This window comes from Phascolarctos cinereus, unplaced genomic scaffold (assembly GCF_003287225.1).
Source record: "Phascolarctos cinereus isolate Bilbo 61053 unplaced genomic scaffold, phaCin_HiC Scaffold_3;HRSCAF=262, whole genome shotgun sequence".
NCBI lineage: Eukaryota > Metazoa > Chordata > Mammalia > Diprotodontia > Phascolarctidae > Phascolarctos > Phascolarctos cinereus.
Window position 1 is genome coordinate 137,879,853 of NW_027555736.1, and position 15,337 is coordinate 137,895,189.

General features: G+C 36.9%; 1 protein-coding gene across 3 annotated transcripts in view; it reads right to left on the bottom strand.

Annotated features, from left to right (window-relative positions):
* OTUD7A (OTU deubiquitinase 7A) overlaps window positions 1-15,337 on the bottom strand; it is a 412,217-nt gene that overhangs the window by 307,935 nt on the left and 88,945 nt on the right. The gene's annotated exons all lie outside the window — the stretch shown is intronic.

The following is a 15,337-nucleotide window of genomic DNA, read 5'->3' on the forward strand; positions in this document are numbered from 1 at the left end:
TAATCTAGGGATTTGTTACCTTATTGAGAACATTAAAACTCCACCTAACTAGGGTGGGAGCAGCAAGGTGGCCCAGTGGATAGAGCACCAGGCCTGGAGTCAAGAAGACATGAGTTCAAATGTAGACTCAGATACTTACTAGCTGGGTTACCCTGGGCAAGCCTATTTGCCTCAGTTTCCTCATCTGTAAAATGAGCTGGAGAAAGAAATGGAAAGCCATTCCAGTATCTTTGCCAAGAAAATCCCAAACGGAGCCATGAAGAGTTGGACACAAATGAAAAGACTGAACAACGACAACAACTAACTAGGATGACTTGGGAATAGTAGGTTCTGGCTAACTGAATTCTTGATCAATTCATTCGTTCCCTGCCATTCTTCCTTTTGGAAATCCATCCTCCCCCCTCCCTCATGTGATGTTTTTGTGTAATAACATTTCTATTAAATATTGCACAAAAATGTCAGAAATTGATATAAATAATGGGTTGACTAAGTGGTGATAATCTTTACGACTTTAACTCTTATTGAAAATTTTTCTAAAAATGTATTACTTCAATTTCCTCCCTAAGTAAGTCGTTCAGTGACTATAATGAGCTTTATTTTATGATTTGGGATCTTACAAGGGTCTCAAGATTATTCTGATTACACACACACACACACACACACACACACACACAATCTCACTTCAAGGCTTAAAATATTAGTTGCCGTTGTATAGGGCTACAGATGAATAAGGCATAGGAAGCCAGACTGAATCTATAGTGACCCCTAGGGCATGCCTAAGAGCATGCTTTTTTAAATGAGTAAGATATGAACTTATTTTCCTGTGATTAGAGACATTCTCCTCAAAGAAGCATGTGGAAAAATAAATCTAGTTGAAAGTAATTTGTGGTTCTGATTAATTGAGGTTTTGCTTCAAGCACATTCCCAACCAAGTCACCTGAAACAAGAATTCTACAAACTAAATCCAATTTTCTCTTTAATTGCCATTGAAAAATGGACCTGCTTTCCTATTTGGAAATATGCCTCCAGCATCAATGCCTTTATATCAATATGCATGCAGAGACACGTTACTGGCCTCATAGGACTATCATAGAATTACAGATTTGGAGCTGGAAGGGTCCTTAGGCTTCATCTAAGCCAACTCTGATATTTTGCAGATTGAAGAAACTGAGGCCCAGAGAGGTTGCGATTTGTCCAAGGTCACATGGTTATCTAATAAGAAGCAAAACTGGGTGTTTCTCTCATTTTTCTGTTTCAACTCCCCTCACACTTTACTCAAAGGTTACTATTCTTGTCATTGCCTGGTCCTGGCCCCCTAATGGCTGTGTCTCTCCATTTTGGTAGGGACACATAACTCATGGTATAGTCAATTCCAGCAGGTGGAACAGGGAAGAACCCAACTAAGAATCTTATCACTCAAATTCTGCCACTAGGTTTAGGATCGTGTGAAGAGGACTGGTTGATGCTCTGCCAAGAATCTAGATGTGTGCCATGGACTGCTTCTTGATGAAAACTGGAAACTCCCACAATTGTTACAGCAGAAGAATCTACAGCAACAACCATAGCTTTGGTGGGGCCTCCAGTACCCATCATTATTGCCTAGAAGAGCTATGGGATAGGTCAAGCCAAGGGCTTGTTGAATCCTGTATTATGCTCAAGCAAACCAGTTAATTTCCAGAACTTTCAATATCCTTATGCATGCACCATGATAAGTAACAATACGTGTGCAGTGCTACCTCCAAAGTATCAAAGGCTACTCCTGCTGCTTCTTATATTTGTAGGATTGTGCAGAGCCTAACATTGCTGTGCCTTCTCTTCTGTTCAGTTTGTAGCAATTAGCAAAAGCTAGGGTTGAGATCTCACTTCCATCTACCAGTGCTGTGCCTAGCTTGAGAAGTCAAATCAATGGACTGAGCACTAAAACTCCAAGGGTCTGTCTGCCTTTTTCCTGTTCTAAATCACAGTTTTTCCAAGAGAACAAGAAGGAAGCATTGATTGGTATTCTTTCCTCCTATACCTTGACTTTTGTTGGAATCTTACAAGGGACTCAGAAGGAACCATGCACTCCAATTATTGCTAATTTGTGCAGGCCACTGGTGCATTCAAGATGGCTCCTTAGAAAAGAAATGAATGTTTCATAATAGGAAAGCTTCAAGAATAGAATACTAAATCTGCTTCCTGCTTTGTAAGTTACAACATAGCATAATTTTACAACTGAGTATTTTTATATTAAGAGATATCTTGAAGGAAATGTGGTAGAAGGAAAAGAGCTCAAGACTAAGAATTAGATCTGGGTTTTTAATCTTGATTTTTACACATTTGGCTGTGCAACCTTGAGCAAGTCATTATGAAGCCCCACACAAAGAGCTCAATAAGTATAGTTTGAATTGAAGTGAACTGAAATTTTCTGGCCCTTAGTATCCTTATCTATGAAATGATGATTTGAATGTAAGTGGGCAGCCAAGTGGCACAGGGGATAAAGTGCCACGACTGGAATTGGGAAGAAATGAGTTCAAATCCAGCCTCAGACACTACCTCTATGACCCAGGGTGAGTCACTTAATCCTCTTTGCCTCAGTTTTCTCATCTGCAAAATGAGCTGGAAAAGGAAATGACAAACCATACCAGTATCTTTGCTAAGAAAACGCCAAATGGGGTCACAAAGAGTTGGACACATCTGAATCACAGGAACAACCACAAAATGAATTACAGTATCTTTAGCCCACTTCCTAGCAGTTTTCAATTTTACAATTCTACATATTTTTCGACTTGTATAATTGGGGCAGAAGGAAAGGAGCAGTAATAAAAGTTTTCAAAACCACATTATGGTAGGACAGGCCAAGGACAAACCAGGAATGACCAGAACTCAAACACTGGACAATGAGATAAGACATCTAGGTAGTTAGTTCTTAGGGAGTCTAGCAGTAGATAAATCTCCAGGATAGGCAGGTGATTGATACCTCAGAACTCCAGACATGTGGACTAAAGCTCATGCGCATTGTCATCTCCCTGGAAGGCTTAGGAATAATTCTAGCCCTAAAACAAATGACTTACCAAGTCAGAATTCAAATATACTCAGAAATCGAGTGGGAATCGAGTGACAGAAATCTAGGTCGATGCAATATGTATATCACAGCTAATGATGTTCTTTTTTTCAGAACCTGAAATTGCGGGTCCTTATATTGCCCAGGAGTAAGAATTTGAGGCTTAGTGATATAAGGAGACATATGTTCACTTAAGATGTTTGCCAGAATCATTGAAGTTGCCCTCACAGAGTCCAGACAAAAGATTTTGGCATGCCAATCACCCAGCTGTGCATATACATAAAGCCCTATGTCTGGAATGCACTCCCTTTTCAACTCTACATTTCAGAATGCATCATTAACTTCCTTTAGGACTCAAGTCAGTTTACACTTCCTTTGTGAAGCCTTCCTTGAATCCCCCATTCATTCATGTTCTGTCTCCCTCTTCAAATTCCTTATATTTACTTATCTATATTCATATTGTATCCCTCTAGTAGAATGTAAGTTCCCTGTTCACAGAAACTGTATGCTTTTTGTCTTTGTATTCCTAGCATACTGCCTAGGCCCTACTAAATGTCTGCTAAATTGAATTGTTTGATTGCACATATATAACCTACATCAAATTGCTTATCATTTTAGGGAGGGAGAGGAAAAGGAGAAGGGAGAAAAATTTGGAACTCAAAATTCTTTTAAATGAATGTGAAAAATTGTTTTTACATGTAATTGGAAAAAATAAAATAAATTGAATGGTTGCTGGAGGATTCCCTATTCATGGTGAGATTCCTCAAACAATTCCATTTTTAAAAACTTGGTACTACAGTCAAACCTCAACTTTTGCAAGGGTAAGATTCCTAGAAAACAGCATGAAAGTAAAAAATGTGAATGTTGATACATTGAATTTGGATATATTGGGAAATAGGAGGTTAGGTTCCCTCAATCACCAAAGACTGTAATCTGAAAATACACTTTTCTGCCTATAATTCTCTATAATAAAACAGTAATTCTGATAATATGTGCTTTTCCTAACACAATTACCATGAAATAATGCATAAGATTCAGTATTCAAAATAAAATTACTAATATGCAAAACATTTTTTCACTAGTAATTCCCTCGAATTCTGTGACCTTTTGTACTAACATGTCCATTAAAAAATTAATTTTAGATAATATTCACTTTTCAATATACATGAAATCTATAGGATGTAAAGTTTCCTGTTTTTGTAGATATAATGAATTGCTAATTGGTTAACATCAGACTCAAGGTGGACAGTCACTGTAAGACATTCTAGCATGAAGTTTTTCTAACACCTTTATTTTCTCACTAAGCCACATCACTGACTTTGCACGCTTGGGTTTAGAATCCAAAACACTTGCACTATGCTTGGCAGGCATAATTGCATCACAAAACTTAGGTTTTAAAGGCAAGCAATGAAAAGATACAAAGAATGCATGAAGAAGCTCTGTACCCTACAGAGGTAGGGTAAACAAGAGCACAGAAGTGCCTGGTAGGATACCAGCCACTCCATACACTTGAATACATCACACCATTCATTTTTTTTCTATCATTCATAGATGCAAATGTGCATGGTGGTCAACACAGAAGTGAGAATGAGGTTACTAATAAAACACAAAATGCTTAAAGTCAAAAAGTTAAACACTTGAATGTTGAGAAATGACTGACACTACATGCCTCAGAACCATGATACCAGGAAAATTGAAATTATAAGTAACCCAGAGGGCAATGTAAAGATACCTGCCTTTGCATTAAGTGCAAATATTTTGCAGTATGTTACCTAGATGATCCATGTATGAAAAATGACATGACATATCATTCAAGATATATATGATAAGAAAAAAAAATATGGATCAGTCATCCTGTGAGAAGGAGAGGTGCCAGGTATACAATCCAAGTGTTATAGTGGTGGTGATCATAATGCTGATGATAATTGAAATGTATGTAGATTTTAAGCTTGCAGAAAGTTAACATACATTACATACAGCTGCCCTGTGAGGCAGGTACTTTAGGTATTATCTCCATTTTACAGATGTTAAGTGACTTGTCAATGGTTGCATAACTAGTGTGAGAGACGAGATTAAACCAGGGCCTCTCTAAAGTCTAACACTAGACCCCTCTATCCATTCATTATACCATATCCTTGGTATATCCCACCACACACACACACACACACACACACACACACACACACACACACACACACAATGTTAAAAGAATCAAAGGAAGACATTCTGTGCATTGGGTTTCCAGAGGATTTCTGAAAAGACAAGCTTAAAGATCACATAGCTTAAGGAAGCTTTTCTCTTTTGCTGGAAAGAGAGCTCACACTGAGGAAATCACAGTACTAGAGAGAGGCAAAGTACTAGAGAGAGGACTGTTCTCTGGGCTATATCTTCAGGTAGGGAGGAGTTAATTGTCTCCAGGGACTTTGTCTCCAGGTTACAGAGAGTTTGGAGAAGGAAGTCAGGACAGTCACTACAGGGCTACTATTATAACCAGAATATTCAAAGGAAACCCTTAGAATTCCAAGCATCCTTCCTGGTTCTGATAACAAACAAGGAAACTTGATTTTTTTTTTAATGCTTTTAAATTTTTTTAAATTTTTTTAATCCTTGCTAAAAATCCTTTTTAGACCTTGCTAAAACTTGCAGAGACCCCAACAGAACATGTAACTCAGTAATAATTTCACAACTGCGTTTATATTTCCAGAGATCATCTGGATACCAACTCATATTTACTGTGCAGATGTTTATACCAAACACAAAACCTTCAGATGAGAAGGTTTAGACTTTCTCTCTGAACCAGATAGGCTTATTATAGTCTAACCTCTACACAAAGTTGCTTTGGGGAGAAAAGATAGAGTCTTAATAAATCTTCTCTATTAATTTCTCAGTTTCAAGGATCACTTAGAGGAATGGTTTTATAAAGAGATTTATGCTCTGGCCATAGAGACATTCAAGGAGTATGTCCTCCTTCTCTTCAGATGTCCCTTATGAATCATTTATCCTAGTATGATCACATGGTTCTTTTCTAAGAAGTGGAATATCCCTTCCTTGGAGAAATCAGATTTCTTTGTGGCAATTATGGATGTCAATAGTTACTGTCTTAAATAGCAACCAGTCTCAATATCTCTCTTCCTTCCTTCCCCTCCTGCTCTTTGCTATCACTCAGAAGGCCACAAATATGAATACTTCTGTTACTCTGTTCCTCTGGAACCATGACTTTGGAAATGGATACAAGAGCTAACTTGGACACTATGATATAATCATTAAAAAAAAACTTCATTCGTCATTTAGTGAGACTCCAAAGAAGGAAGCTCCAAATCAAACTCTACTCTTTGGACACCAGTGGAAAAAGATACACTAACAAAGTCTTCACCACAAAACATGCAGGCAATCTTTCCTATACCTCCCAACCTAAGACAAATTCACCCTATGTAATTTTGTCTAGTTCCCTTCGAGGTAACCAAGAATCATTTCTTGTATTGCCCCTACCACACAGGAGGCAGATTGTCTTTGCCTTCATTAAGATAGCAGAACTGGCTTGGAAGGCTACAAACCTTGACTTCTTTTAGTTCAGTTAAGGTGCTCTCCATATAAGCTTTACCTTTTCCCTATTGAGAGAGGAGAAAAAGGAGAAGCAGAAAAAATACTCCTTTAATTCTTTTCTCAGACTCAGAGATCTATTACTGGTATTGGTTTGATTGGACTTCCAGAACCTACTCCCCAAGGTTGCCTGCAGTCCAAAAAACACCACTGCATATATTTTTTTTTAAAAAAATGAAGGCCCTAATGTTGCTAACTTGTGTGTAATCTTGGCTAAACATGGCTCAGTACTAAGCTCCCCATGACAGAACATTTCTGATTAGTTTAAACTGATTTAATTTACACTGTCTCTGTCAAAGGTGAGGTAATGGATCTAGACATTTAATTTTGCTAGCCATCTCTCAGAACACTTTCAAATAAAATCACACGCAATTCATTTCCACCAGAAGACCCAAAACCAGGATTTTTTGCCCCCTCTTCCCAAAACATCTAATTCATCTCAAATTAAGAAAATTTATCCTTATGCAGAGAAGGTAGGAGATCAAATTTCAAGGAATTAAGGATTTAGAAATGTTTCCTTAGATTATCCTTCTTATGATTTCACTTTTATCTAATGATAGCTTTGACTTTATTAGACAAAAATAAGATAGAAAACCAATAATGTTAAGTAATAAACCTTCCTTTTACACACAACAATCTGGAGGTGGAGGAGAATCACTGGCAATGTTTTTACTTACTGAACTTTTGTTTATTCCCCCTTTTCACACTACTCTCTGCATAGCCTTATCTATCAGTCACCATTAACCCCACACCCACAGCCAATTCAATCCACAAAAGTATATACCCAACTCCCTTTCAATTCAATGGAAAATCTCATAGATGAAAATCAAGATGGGCTCCAGCTTGGTACCATCTGCTGAAATCAACTCAAGGAGCTTTCAAAGTACATCATAGTCTCTCTAAGTTTGTAGCAAAGAAACTGATCCCTCCCGTCAGAGCATTGACAATTGTGGAAACTATCACTATTACCAAGATATCTACTAGTAAGATAGGCAATCAGAAGAGGATTTTCTTCTATAACTAGAATTCCCATTTATTAACTAAATCAAAGCTAAATTGACCACAGAACTATTCAGTCAGAGAAAGAAAGTACTGTTTTCCTAAAGCATTCTATTATTCTTAAAAATCTTAGAAACTGAAATATATGGTGACTTCCAAGTACTAAGGTAATTGTAGAGTTTTCAAACTGCCTCTTTGAGGTCATCTTTATTTCAAAGATTTGGAAATAAGGGAGATAAATTAAAGTGTCAATCACTTTCTGTAGTAGATCTCATTTTAGAAGCAATGACTAGAATTTCTACAAATCAAAATATTTTATAAAACATACTGAAGAGTTTACTTTTCAAAAAACCTCAATAGGGTATCTTTAAAAAATAAAAATAAAACAGAGACTTCTTGTAGAAAAAAAAATGATCATTGCCAATAGCTTGTAAAATTAGATTTTCATGCTTGACTTGCTAAAGTGGTGGTATCCTTCCTATGTGTTCAAGGTCATTAATAGCAAGTATGTCAATTGACACAAATTTTAAAAATAACTTCACTATAGTTTATTATAATCTCTTATATCTGTATTTATTGTAATCTCATATCTGTATAAGCATACTTTAAATACAATAAAATTATAACAACATATTATAATTTTGTTGTTCAGTCATTTTTGGTCATGTCTGACACTTTGTCATCCCATTTGGGGTTTTCTTGGCAGAGATACTGTAGTGATCTGCCATTTCCTTTTCCAGTTCATTTTACTGAGGAAACAGGGTTAAGTGACTTGCCCAGAGTCATACAGCTAATAAGTGTCTGAGACCAGATTTGAACTCAGGAAGATGAGTTTTCCTGCCTTCAGGCCTGGCACTCTATCCATTGTGCCACCTAGCTGCCTTTTTAATCCATTAAGACAAAGAAAATACAGTAGGATGAAAATTTTTATCATAATTTTACTTTGAAATAAAAATTTTTAACCTACTATATTTTCTTTGACTTAATAGATTTTTTAAAAATGCACAGTGCCAATTGATGCTACTGGGTATTTCCAGGTATTCTTAAATTCTGATCCTTCTAGGGTTAAAAAGGGCAGGAAAAACCAGGAATCACATGAATCCATCCTAGGCTAGAACTTTTCCAACTGGAGGGAGGGTAGGGCAGAGGAGCAGGACCCAGGCAGAATGTTAATGGCTTAAACAAACTAAGCTTCAAAATTTCTAATGTCTTTTTCACAGTGGCAAAGGCAAAGTGTGGGCTATGTGAAATCAAATCTGTGTTACAAAGCACTTGAATTTATATGCATTTGATTCCTACACCATCTCTACAAGATAGAGTAAGGCAGGTATTATAATACCTATTTTAACAGAGGAGGAAATAGAAGGCTCAGAAAGAGATTGAGGAACATGCTCGATATCACATGTGTCAGAGGAAGGACTGGATTCATAGACTTACAGGTGAAAGGACACTTAGAGGTCAGATGCAGTATGGTTTAGTGGAGAAGCTTCTGGACTTAGGAATCTGAAAAAACTAGGTTCAAATACTCCTTCAGACACCTGTTAACTGTGTGACCCTCGGTAAATCAATTAAGCTCTTTGTGCCTCAGTTTTCTCATCTACAAAATTAGGATGGAGAGGGGGTGAACTTAAGGTCCCCTCCATATCAAAATCTATGATCCTATTATGTGATCCAATCCCATCACTTCATCTCAGATGAAGAAACAAGGGAAAGAAACAAGACTTAGGAAATGACTTGCCCAAAGTCACAGATGCATTGAAGGTACAAAGACAGGATTCGAACCCAGGTCCACTGATGCCAGGACCAGGGCACTTTCCACTGTAGCCAGGCTGCTTCCCAGGTATACCAACATATAAATATTATTTAATAAGATATTATTGCTATTGCTCAGCTAAAATTTCTGTTTTCTTCCTTTTTTAAGAACCAAGTTAACTTCTTCTCTTACCAATTTCCCATTCTTCCCCTGGTCACAAAAATGTGGTCCAAAATGGCATGTATTTGCTCACATTCTAACAGATTTGGAAGAAAAATTAAATATTACTGCATAGTATCCCAATAAAAGAACCACCTAAAAAGCAATAGTATACCAAGCAAAGCCATAAATTGGGAGAGGAGGAACATGTATTTTATGATAGACATGATTTTTCTAAAATTATATGAGCTTTGAATGTTTCATTGCCAAAAAACAGTTCAATTTATTTCAAGAACATTACATTTTTAGTTGGTAATTCTATTATAGATGAATTTCAAACCCTTTGCTCCCTCATCAGAAGTACAGCATTTATTTTGGTGGGCCAGATATTCCCCCAGGGTAACTGAATTCCCTTTCAGCTACGGCGCAGTTACACAGAACAAATATCTGGCCCAGTATTCCAAGATTCAACTCTAGGTCAAGCAATAGCCATCTTAGAGCTAACTCATTCCAAAAGGTGTATTTTGTAGATTTTTATTTTCACTCTGGGGCAACCACGAAATGTAAATATTTTCTTCACATTCTGTACAGTCAGCAGGAGAAACATTTGTTTTTCATAAGGTGAACCGATTGCATTACCGTCATCTCACTGATGTAATAAAGGAAATAATTTCAAATGAATGGCAATTGACAATCCACAAGGAATAGCACATTTCCTTTCCATAAAACATATTTTATGGTACAGTGGCAGGTAGGGAGATAGAGATCTCCTGCTTTATCTAGCACCTGCATTAAAAAAAAAATTAATGGATTCAATTTGGGCCAAAAACCTATAAGCAAACCCAATCAATTGCTATTCCTAGAAGGACAGCTCTCATGACTCTGGTGAGATTCCCTGCAGAGAAGTGCAAGGAGTCACTAAATTAGCTGCCTCAAGTGTCCTCTGAAGGATTTATGAAGGGGAAAAGGAGAGAAATGAAAATGAGAACAGGAAAAAGAGCAGAATGAAGATATCATTATTATTCCTTTGTCTTATCCATTTTTCTGGATGGCTCAGTGTAGCCCTGTCCCACTATGGGAAGCATAATTCAAAACTCCAGCCCTAAGCTATATATCTAGTAGTGGGGCTGCATTGCATTGATTAATTCACATTCTCACTTTCATGGCTTTGTGGTACTACCTTCCTTGACTATTCTCTCTTTTATTCCCAATATCTAATTGATTGTTGAATCATGTCCATTTCATCTCCTCAATATTTTCACATCTATTCCTTTCTATCTACTCGTATTGTAACCATTCTATTCCAGGTTCTCATTACTTCTCATTTGGACCACTAAAATAGCCTCATGATTGGTCTGCCAACATCCAATCTCCAGCTTTGAATGCATCCTCTACCCAGAGGCCGAATTGATATTCTGAGATCAAATGCTTACCATAATGTTTTCTTCTCTTAGGAGAATAAAACTCGTCAAATACTGACACTAACAGAAATTTTCTAGGTGAGGGCACAAGCCAAAGAAATTTTCTAAGAGAGTTCCTCTTTCCCAAGTATATCTGGATCTCAGGGCCAAAGTCTAAATGACACATGGCCTACACATCTCTGGTTGATTTTTTATGACCTAAAACTAATAAATGCTTTCCCCCTTTCAATAAATAATTCAAAAACCATTGAGTAAGCACCAATTATGTATAGATTACTGTGTCAGGCATCAGAAGAGATTCAAAGTTCAGATAAGGCACAATCGCTTGCCTTATGCTGCTGTAAGGACACATCACAAATGTACAAATAACTATATACATAATGCATGTGATCAGGAAGGTATAAAGATTAGTGCTGTGCAATCAGTAGGTTCCCTGAAGGGGATGGCAATTGAGATAGGCTTAGAAAATATGAATAGGAACTTAACAGACAAGTGGAGTGGGAAAGAACATTCCAAACACAGAAAATGGTATAAGTAAACATATGAGGAAGAGGGAAATGCAAGATATGCACAGGGGGTGTCAAGTAACCTAGTTTAGCTAAAGGATAGACTATGAAGAGAGGTTTTACATAAGCTAGAAAGGTAGTATGGCACCATATTTTATTGGGCCTGGGAAACTAAGCAAAGGAAGTAGCATAAAGTTTATACAGGAGGCAATAAGAAGACATTGAAGGATTTTTTAAAAGGGAGTTCTTTGGCTAAATTTGCACATACAGAAAATAAGTCTGGCAGCACTAATAAACAGTAGCTTTGAAAGGAATGAGGCTGGGGAAATAGATATGAGGTAGGAAGCCTTGTTAAGAGACTAATGCAACTGTCCATGTGGGTTTTAATGAGAGCCTGCACTAGATTAGTGGCAATTGAAGGAGAAAAGGGTTGAATGTATGAGATATTGATTGCAGAGGTAAGCTCAATAGGACTTGGTAAGTGACTGGTTACCAGAAAGATGGGGGAGGAAAGAGTCAAGGATTGTTCCATGATTCAAAACTGGGAAAACAATCATGCAACTGACAGAAATAGTGAAATAGGAAGAAAAAATTTTGGAAGACATATATTTTCTCCATTATCATTGAACCATAGGGTTGGAATGAACTCTAATAGGTCATTATATCTCTGGATAAAATTATATTTAGAAAAGCAGTTCTTTATTCTTTTCTGAAAAACCCTTGGAAGAAACTCCATAGGTACCCTGTTATGCAAAAAGAGGTTTCTGTTATCTAACTCTGTAAAGCATTTTGATTCACTTTTATAAGAAAGACATTCAAGTAAAATTTTGATTGTATGTTACAGATTTCTCAAAAAGTATTACACACTTGGTTAAGCCAAAGCTTATTTTCCTGATGCTCTAGAAGAGAAATAATTCTTTTTACCAGTATCACTTTTTGGTCAGGGATGAAAATTCTCTAGCTTTAATTAGTTGATCATGTGAAGGTTTCTTCTTTAAAGAATGGAATGATTATTGAATAAAAATAAATGATCCAGTGAGTGTGGCTAAAGCCTGAAACTAGAGCTGTCTATAACTCTAAGTAGCTAGCTCTTAATACTATATGTATCTCTGTTTCAGCTCTCTCTTTACCTTGGAAATAAAATGGATCATATTATAATTGATCTTGGGAGTTATCATCGTCATCCAGTAGTTGGCAAAACATGGGAAGACATGGACACTCAGATTTCCATACATGATAAATAACATTTCCTACACATATGGCATTCTTCCTATCCTTATGATTGACTGTATTGGTCTCTTTCTGGACCCTGTATTGGATGTGCAAGCCAAGATTCTCAGTTCTCACACTCATGAGAAGAGAATGTGTCTTAAACTACTTAGAAAGGAAAAGTAATGATTTTTAAAAACTTTTTTGTTGTTATATTTTGAATTTCAATTTGTCTCCCTCACTCCCTCCCAATCTCACATTAGAGAAAGCCAACAATGGAACTATACAACACATTTCCATATAGCAGTTCTTTCTCTGGAAGTGGATAGAGCTTAGTCATTCTTTGAACAATATTGCTGTTACCGTATACAACATTTCCTTGGTTCTTCTCATTTCACCCTGCATTATTTCATGCAAGTCTTTCCATGCATTTCCAAAACCAACCTGCTTTTTATTTTTTACAGCACAGTAGTATTCCAAGATGGTGATTTTTTTAGAAGATTTATATGCATTCTTATGTTAGGAATGAATTGATATTTAGTAATTAGAGTAAGCTTTATTGATGCTTTTGTTTTGTTTTTCTTTCTACATTTCATGCCCCATCCTTCCCTTTCGCTCCACCCTACCCTCAAGAATTGTAACTTCCTTTGTAACAAAGAAAAAAAATTAAACCAGTAGCCTAGTTTGACTGAAATGTAGAGTACATGAAGTGAACTAATGTGAAATGATGGAAAAGTAGAATAGAATGAGATTGTGGAAGATCTTAAAAACTAGGTAAGAGTTCACATTTTCACTTATAACCAATGGAAAGTCACTATAGGTTCTCAATGTCACAATCACACCTGTGTGCTAAGAAGATTAAATTGACAAAATTTGTAGGATGGAATGTCATAGAGGGAATTAGAGGCAAAGAAACCAGTTAGGAAGCCATTGCAATGACCCAGGCAAGTGTTGATGAGGGTCATGTGAGCGGAGTGAAGAGGATATGTATAAGAGATGTGGTGGTGGAATCTATAGAATAGGGCTTGGCAAATGGCTACATACAAGGGATGAAGGAGTGGAATAGTCAAAGATGACTGGGAAGTTTTGAGCCTGCTGACTCAGAGTGTGGTAGTGCTGACAACATAACTAGAAGGTCTGGAAAGGATGATGAGTTGTCACCTTTGGATAAATTGAGTTTGAGGTGGTAATGGTAATTCCAGATGGAAAGGCATAGCAAATGGAAATGTGAGACTAGAGCTCATAGGAAAGATTAAGGCAAGATATATAGGTCTGGAGTTATCTCCATAAAGATGACAATTAAAAAACAACATCGAAGTAAATGAGATGGCCAGAGGAGAAAATATAAAGAGAAAAGAGAAAGGCCCAAAGACTCAGTCTTGAAGAACACTCACACTTGGGTGTCAGAAGGATGAAGATAAGCCAGCAAAAGAAAAAATGAAGACTCTGTAAGAGGTAGGAGGAAAGCCAGAAGAGAACAGTATTGGGAATATTTCTGCTTCCCTATTCTTGACAATATTATAATTAATTACTAACTGACACTTGGTTATCTTATACTTGGAATGGGGACATCTTCTTGACCTTTTCTACTCAGTTACCATCAAAAAGGAGTTCTTTTTCAAAAAAAATGAGGCAATATGAGTAATGTGACCAGACTAAGAGAACATCTTTGTTTGCTAACAGGACAGGACTCCCTTGCCTAAAAATTGACCTGCTCATTAAAACAGAGAATGACTCCCAAATCTAGCCTCAAGCTTTGAACGTAGAAAGCGTAATTTTGCCCTTAGCCCCCAGGAGGATTTGAAAAGAAGGCTAAAAGCTCAAGCAAAAGGGAACCAGACCAATAGTGACTGGAAGACACACACAGGAATCCCACTATTTCTTCTCCCTTCTCTGTGCCTTCTGTCTTTTCTGGTGGTCATGATAGAGGAAATACACTGAAAGATCCCTCTGCCCCTTTGGTCTTTTCCTATTCTGGTGAGAACTTCTATTTTAAGGTCTTGCACAGATCAGCCATGCTCACTCCTTCTTTCTTCACTAGACTTTCCTTACCGACTTTCTGGACTTCTCCATCATTACCCAGAAAAATATCTCTACTCCTCCTCTGATTCGTGGTTTCTTCCTGAAACATCCGCTTATGCCCTAGATAGCTATACTCATTCCTTTATTCTTCTCTTGACTCTCCAAACTTATCCAAAGTTTCGTGGTGATACATTCTCTCCTCCTCTACTTCAGCTCCTTCTTATGTGCTGTCTTCTGTGTTAAAAAGAGAATTCCTGCCCTCAGCAGCTATGTGAAAGACTGAATGAACCTGATCAAGTCACTTAGCAACTCTTTTAGCTTATATTTTTATCCTCAATGCTTAGCACATAGTAAGTGTTTAATAAATGCTTTTGACTGAGACTTCGAACAACTACAAAGTTATGACCTTTTAAAGCATTTCACTTATTTAAATATAAGCAGTTATAAAGCAAATTTAATTAATGTATTGTGTTCAATACTTTATGGTAAAGCATTAAAATTCTTTTAAAATATGTTAGGAAATGAATACAATGTAGTTTTGGTTCATTTGAGGTCTCCACATTCGAAGCTCCTGAAATGAATTGGGAATTTAAAATATGTACATATACATATGCATACATACATA